At 37.3% G+C, this 7545-nt stretch overlaps 1 pseudogene; it reads left to right on the top strand.

The window, feature by feature from the left end:
• The first annotated feature begins 2664 nt into the window (after nt 1–2664).
• LOC126591784 (jasmonate-induced oxygenase 1-like) lies at nt 2665–5363 on the top strand (annotated as a pseudogene).
• Nucleotides 5364–7545: the final 2182 nt, after the last annotated feature.

Genomic DNA, 7545 nt, shown 5'->3' with positions numbered 1-7545 from the left:
TTTAATGTTGTTTAAATTTGAATAACTTGCCCAAGTAGTACTAGGGTGGAGATTGTGTTGTTTAAGTTTAATGTTATTTAATGTTGTTTAATATTGTTTAATGTTGTTTAATGTTGTTTAATGGCTTACGTAGTTATAGGAAAAAGAATTAGATTTTTTATTTTTTATTTTTTAAATTTTGTCCCAAAAAAAAAAAATAATAATTCAAATCCAACGACTACCTGGCGTCAACATGACCTCAGCTAGCTTGTAGCATCTTGCATCTCTTAGGGGAGTGGATCCTATAAGCCTTATATGTATATTCTCATCTCTACCTAGCACGAGGCCTTTTGGGAGCTCACTGACTTCAGGTTCTATCGGAACTCCGAAGTTAAGCGAGTTCGCGCGAGAGCAATCCCATGATGGGTGACCTACTGGGAAGTTCTCGTGTGAGTTCCTAGAGTTCCTAGAAACAAAACTGTGAGGGCGTGGTCGGGGTCAAAAGCAGACAATATTGTGTTACGGCGGAGTCGAGCTCGAGATGTGACAATTTGGTATCATAGTCAATCCCTGACCAGAAGTGTGCCAACAAGGACGTCGGGCCCCTAAAGGGGGTGGATTGTAACATCTCACATCGTCCAAGGGAGTGGGAGGCCTTTTGGGAGCTCACTGGCTTCGGGTTCCATAAGAACTCTGAAGTTAAGCGAGTTCGCGCGAAAGCAATCCCATGATGGGTGACCCACTAAGAATTTCTCGTGTGAGTTCCCAGAAACAAAACCGTGAGGTCATGGTCGGGGCTCAAAGCGAACAATATTGTGCTATGGCGGAGTCAAGCCTGGGATGTGGTGGGGGCTCGGGTCGGGATGTGACATAGCTATGGCTAGTTGGAGTCATGCTAACGCTAGGTAGCCGTGGCAATTCAAACTTTGGGCTGGTTCATTTGGGCCAGCCAGTTGGCCTAATTTGGTATTTTTGGTCCGGTGGGGCCCACGAGTCATTTAGCCTAACCCTCGATTAGATACTGTTATCGTGCCATCTCGGGCTATTTGGAGCCCTAAGGCCCTCTGGCTGGATCGGTTAGAGATGGCCCAAGGGGCTCCAAAGTCTCAATCTGAAAAGCTCTCATAATCTAACATAACATACTTTGTTGTGTGATGAGGAACTAACTATCGTCATTTTAGTCTACTATGGTGTTGTCCTCATCATTATCATTATTAAACCTAAAACCCCATGTCTTTCTAACTGTCTTCCTCTCTCCTTTCTCCTCAAAACTCACAAGCAACGATGTGACAATTTGGTATCATAGTCAATCCCTGACCAGAAGTGTGCCAACAAGGACGTCGGGCCCCTAAAAGGGGTGGATTGTAACATCTCACATCGTCCAAGGGAGTGGGAGGCCTTTTGGGAGCTCACTGGCTTCGGGTTCCATCAGAACTCTGAAGTTAAACGAGTTCGCGCGAAAGCAATCCCATGATGGGTGACCCACTAAGAATTTCTCGTGTGAGTTCCCAGAAACAAAACCGTGAGGTCATGGTCGGGGCCCAAAGCGAACAATATTGTGCTATGGCGGAGTCAAGCCTGGGATGTGGTGGGGGCTCGGGTCGGGATGTGACATAGCTATGGCTAGTTGGAGTCATGCTAACGCTAGGTAGCCGTGGCAATTCAAACTTTGGGCTGGTTCATTTGGGCCAGCCAGTTGGCCTAATTTGGTATTTTTGGTCCGGTGGGGCCCACGAGTCCTTTAGCCTAACCCTCGATTAGAGACTGTTATCGTGCCATTTCGGGCTATTTGGAGCCCTAAGGCCCTCTGGCTGGATCGGTTAGAGATGGCCCAAGGGGCTCCAAAGTCTCAATCTGAAAAGCTCTCATAATCTAACATAACATACTTTGTTGTGTGATGAGGAACTAACTATCGTCATTTTAGTCTACTATGGTGTTGTCCTCATCATTATCATTATTAAACCTAAAACCCCATGTCTTTCTAACTGTCTTCCTCTCTCCTTCCTCCTCAAAACTCACAAGCAACGGATTGCTTAAACTTTACAGGAGCCACTAATCTCAAATCAAACCCAAAGAAGAAATTAAACTAAAAACCTTAAAAAAATATAAGTATAACACTAAACTTTTATGCGTTAAAAAAAAATGTTAAGATGGGCCTGGAACCGTTGTGGTCCCTTCGTTGGTCCGCCGATGACAACTTGTATTGTCCAATGAAATCCTACTGGGAACCGATGTTAAGAAGTCCACCAGGAAGTCGAAAATAGAAACTATGTTTACTAAAACCTATCCTTCGTACTTTTATCTCATCTCAAGATTCTCAACCTTCAGAACTCAATTATTAATTATATTCCTCATCAGGAAGTGGCTTGATTAGAAACCATTTTCCAGAAATGGCAGAATCTCCAACAATGTTACATTTTGTGATTGTACTCAACTTTAGTTTCCTTCAATGAATCATATATCTAAAGCAAGGACTCACGACAGGACGAGTATACGACCTCATGCACCCGATGAGAAATGCCAGCTAGATAAAGCTCACTTGGGGACTCAGTTTGTCAGAACCAGAAATTCCCCCACCCTCACCCTCCTTCCACTACTCTATATAAACCTCCTATCTCCTCCTCTTACTGGCTCGCTCTTGCATTGCAGATTTAAACCCATCTTTCTAGAAACATAACCACAATCATGAGCTGCTTTCAGTCTTGGCCTGAGCCTATCGTGAGAGTCCAGTCCTTAGCAGAAAGCGGCATAACTGCAATCCCCGAACTCTATATCCAGCCACCATCCAAACGACCATCACCGCCAAACACCAACGACCACCGCGATGCTGACGTCAACATCCCAGTCATTGACCTTCAGGACCTTTTGAGCGACAAGAGGAGCCTCCACGAGTCGACTATACGTTCGATCTCGAGCGCCTGCAGGGAGTGAGGGTTTTTTCAGGTGGTGAACCACGGGGTGAACCACGAGCTGATGAAGCAGGCGAGGGAGACATGGCGCGAGTTCTTTGGGCAGCCGCTGGAGGTGAAGCAGGAGTACTCCAACAAGCCGAGTACGTACGAAGGGTACGGAAGTCGGCTGGGAGTTGAGAAGGGGGCTATTCTGGATTGGAGTGATTATTACTTTCTTCAATGCATGCCTCTCCAGCTCAGAAACCACAAGAAGTGGCCTGCTCTCCCATCTTCATGCAGGTATTTTTCATTTTTCATTTTTCATTTTTCTGGTATAAATTTATTACCAACGTTGAAAACGTGCTTTTATGACTTTTCCTTTGTGTATATAATGATATTACTAACGCCAAAATATATAGAATCGTCTGTTTTAGGTGGCTTTTTAGACACATAAATTATGTTATCAGTTTATTGTGGAAAGAACACTGCATACGTTTATTTTGTTAGAGTGTTCTTTTCAAGTGTGAAGTATCATTGGTCATGACGACTTATTATTTCTGAAGTTATTAAGCCCATTTGAATTACTGAAAATATGACTTTAACCCCTCAAACTCAATTTCTTTCATATAAAATCCGACATAACATTTTTACTCGAATAAAACCCAATGAGTAGACTTCACATAAGCAAATTCATTAATTATGACATTTTAAAATTTTTGAATGCCTAAAATACCCCTTTTTGCATGTTTAATGTGCACAATTAAACATATGCAGATTTTAAGGAGGATTAATGATTTTACAAAAATAAAATAATAAAAAAGGCACAAATATTCTAAATGCATTGCATGTTATATGAATTTGGTTGATTCATGTTTCTCTCACTTCATAAAATTTGCTTCTAATTTGATATAGGAATTAATTTGGAAAGTTTTCTTAATCTTAATAACAATTTTCAATTTAAATATATTTTTTAATGAAATAGTCTATCTTTTAAAATATTTATCAATAAAATAATGTACCTATATATATATATTTTTTTTTTTTGCCAACTATAAATTTTTACCATAATTTACCTATATAATAATGTACCTGTTATTTAATTTTTACAACACTAATGTATCTTAAAAAATAATTTACTTATTGTTTAGTTTTAGCAAAAATAATTTACCTACTGTGTATAATTGGTGAAGCTAATGATGTACATATTGTTTAATTTTTTAAAAATTAATGTATGTACAAAAATAATTTATCTATTGTTCAAATTTTAGGATAAAAATTTACATGTTTTTATTTAACAATAATGTATCTACAATTTTATTTTTGTATGAATATAATTTACCTACTTTTTAATTTTATATGAAACTAATTTACCTACTGTGTCAGTAATGTATCTACAATTTTACATACAATATTTACCTTCTTCTTTTTTTTCACAACAATAGTGTATCTACAATTTTGTTTTTGTATGAATATAGTTTACCTACAATTTAACTTTTCAAAAAATGTATCTTCTATTTTATATTTTACTATCATATATATGTTTCTGTGTTCGCAAAATAATTTATCTAAAGTTATATAGTTAAGAGATATGCTAATGAATTATATTAATTCATTATTAGACTGATATAAGAAATTGTTAAAAACGTTAGCCATAATGGTTGGCTAATAATGGTTGTATGAGAACAGTTATAGAAAGTTGTGGCATAAATTGTAAATAACTTATATTAATAGGTTACTTATTTTCTTATGTGGTAATTTATTTAAATTTTGGGTTTTGATTGAATGTTTATTCATAGGTGGGTTTTTATCTGAAGTATATGAGTTGTATGGGTCTATATCTAAACAACCCTTTGAATTACTAGGAAACACTATTGCATGTCATAAGTCAAAGTACTAATTTTTCAATGTGTGTTTGTAGGAGATTGATTGAAGAATACAGTGAAGCAACAATTAAACTATGTGGGATTCTGATGAGGGTGTTGTCTCTAAACCTTGAACTTGGGGAAGACCAACTTCTCAATGCTTTCGGAGGAGAAGAGAACATTGGGGCATGTTTACGGGTCAGTTTCTATCTAAAATGCCCTCAGCCAGACCTAACCCTTGGTCTCTCAGAACACTCTGAACCAGGTGGCCTGACCCTTCTCTTACCCGATGAAAATGTGGCCGGACTTCAAGTTCGTAAAGGTCAAAATTGGGTGACTGTGACGCCTGTTCCTAATGCCTTCATCGTGAACGTCGGAGATCAAACTCAGGTGTTGAGCAATGCAATTTACAGAGCATAGAGTGATTGTGCATTCAGTTAAAGACAGAGCTTCACTGGCCTTGTTTTATAACCCAAAGAGTGATTTGATGATTGAACCTGTCAAAGCTCTTGTCACAGATTATCGACCTGCCCTTTACTTGCCTATGACATTTGATGAGTATCGGCCTTACAATTGGACGAAGGGGCCTAATGGAAAGGCACAAGTTGAATCTTTAAAATTATATGAATAGTATTAATGTCCATGCCTTTTATTAGAATATTGTATATGGTCGTGTTGTTGCACTAGAATAATCTTGTAATTTTTATTTATGGTGGAAGATCAATTTACAGGGTTATTTATGAGTATCTGTTAAGACCCGTTTAATTTGATATTACCATAATATAAGGGCATTATTGGTAGTGATGACAATGGTGTAAGGTGAAATTGAACTAAATTGGTCTTAATGAGTACCCACTAATAATCCAATGGGTTGATTTGTCACCTCTAATTGCATGTGACAATTACAGTACTAAATTTTCAATGTGATATATTTGCAAATTCATCTTATGTTATGTTACATGCATATTTATTAGTGTTATACATGTTGGAGAACAATTAAGAAATAAACAAAAATAATAGAAATTCTACTATTTTATTAACCAAAATATACTTGCTGTGTAGAATGAAAATTATACAATGAATACAGAAATTAATGTTACTAACTTGATTACAGAAGGTAGAGGTTAGCGTAAAAGCTATGTCCTTCGAACAATATTTTCGTCCCACTCATGTGCTTGTGGTTCTACGACGTCTGCTCAACCAGGATTCAACTACCTAATTCTACAATCCGCACTGGATTCTAGAACTCTAGAGAATTTGCTTTTTGTGTGTTTACTCTCTAGAAATTCGTACAGAAGAAAGGATTATCCATTTGGAAACTGTGATTGCAGATATATAGGCTGTTTCACACCCTTTCAAATACTTGTTCAGTTTATTTGAAGGTACACAACTCTTTCTAAGAGCTGTGTCTTTTAATCAAAACATTTTTAATTAATAAATTAATTAAAAACTTAATCCGAAAATTAAAATTAATGAATCAGATTAATTTTAAATGCCAAGGCCCCAAAACCAAGGCCTTGTCTTGATTAATTAATATTAATTGTATTTAGGCTATATTATACAAGCCTAATCCACACAACCATACGGCCCAAGCCTTCAATCCATTTTCAAATGGCCCATGTTGTAATTACTAGACTAAAGCATTAAATCTATATAAAGACCCTTGAGAATCTTGTTTTCCCCAATGTGGGATAAGAGTCTCAAAACTTCCAACAATACCCCACATTTTGAGACGACTATTTGGTCCTAGAGAAACTGAGACACGAGAGTAAACAATGGATGTGACATACATCGGGAGAGGTGTCTTTTGGACTTGAACCTACCTTAGTATATACTTATCGGATTTACTAGATGACGCAGTGAATATAAAATCTTGAACTGTTCATCTCCGCAGTAAACCAAGACAATAAGCAAAACATATGTCACACCAACACATCGCAAATTCATACGTTTGTGTTCATTTTGGTCCTGAACAAATCCTAGATTCATGAGAGCTTTAGAGAATGTAGCCATGTAATTCTCATAAATGCGACCCCACATTTACTCTCAAATAGGTGATATTGATTATGAATAGGCTGCTACTATTCCACTTGATTTACAAGTACCAATATCATTAAACTAATGTATCTTATACTATCAGCAGCCACCACACTTCTTCCATCATAGGAATGGGTATGTAAGTGTGTTTCTTCTTGAATCTAGCCAAACCAGTTTGCCTATTGAACCTAGACCATGGGATCTCCAATCAACTAGGTTAGGTTTCCGTTTGGCAGTTTCATTTTACTCTATTGGCTTTAAACCCATTCCCCTCGATGTATGCTTAACTTGCTCTCTAGATAAGCCTTTAGTAAGCGGATCCGCAATATTATCTTTTGACTTCACATAGTCAATAGAAATTACACCACTAGAGAGCCATTGCTTTATTGTATTATGCATTCGTCTAATTTGTCTAGACTTCCCATTGTATACACTATTTTTAGCTCGATATTATGCAGCTAAACTATCACAGTGTATACATATTGCCGTTACAGGTTTAGGCCATATGGGAACATCTTCCAAAAAATCTCTTAGCCACTCAGCTTCTCCTCCAGCCATATCGAGAGCTATAAATTCTGATTCCATAGTTGATAGGGCTATGCATGTTTGTTTGGAAGATTTTCAAAATATTGCTGCTCCTCCCAAAGTAAATATATATCCACTTGTGGATTTCGTATTAGTACTATACGATATCCAATTCGCATCAGTAAATCCTTCAAGCACATGAAAGATACCTCATATAATGCAATCCATAATTCATTGTATGCTTTAAGTAT

This window comes from Malus sylvestris, chromosome 12 (assembly GCF_916048215.2).
Source record: "Malus sylvestris chromosome 12, drMalSylv7.2, whole genome shotgun sequence".
Taxonomy (NCBI): Eukaryota; Viridiplantae; Streptophyta; class Magnoliopsida; order Rosales; family Rosaceae; genus Malus; species Malus sylvestris.
The sequence above is the reverse complement of the archived record's forward strand: the minus strand, read 5'-3'. Positions and strand labels throughout refer to the sequence as shown.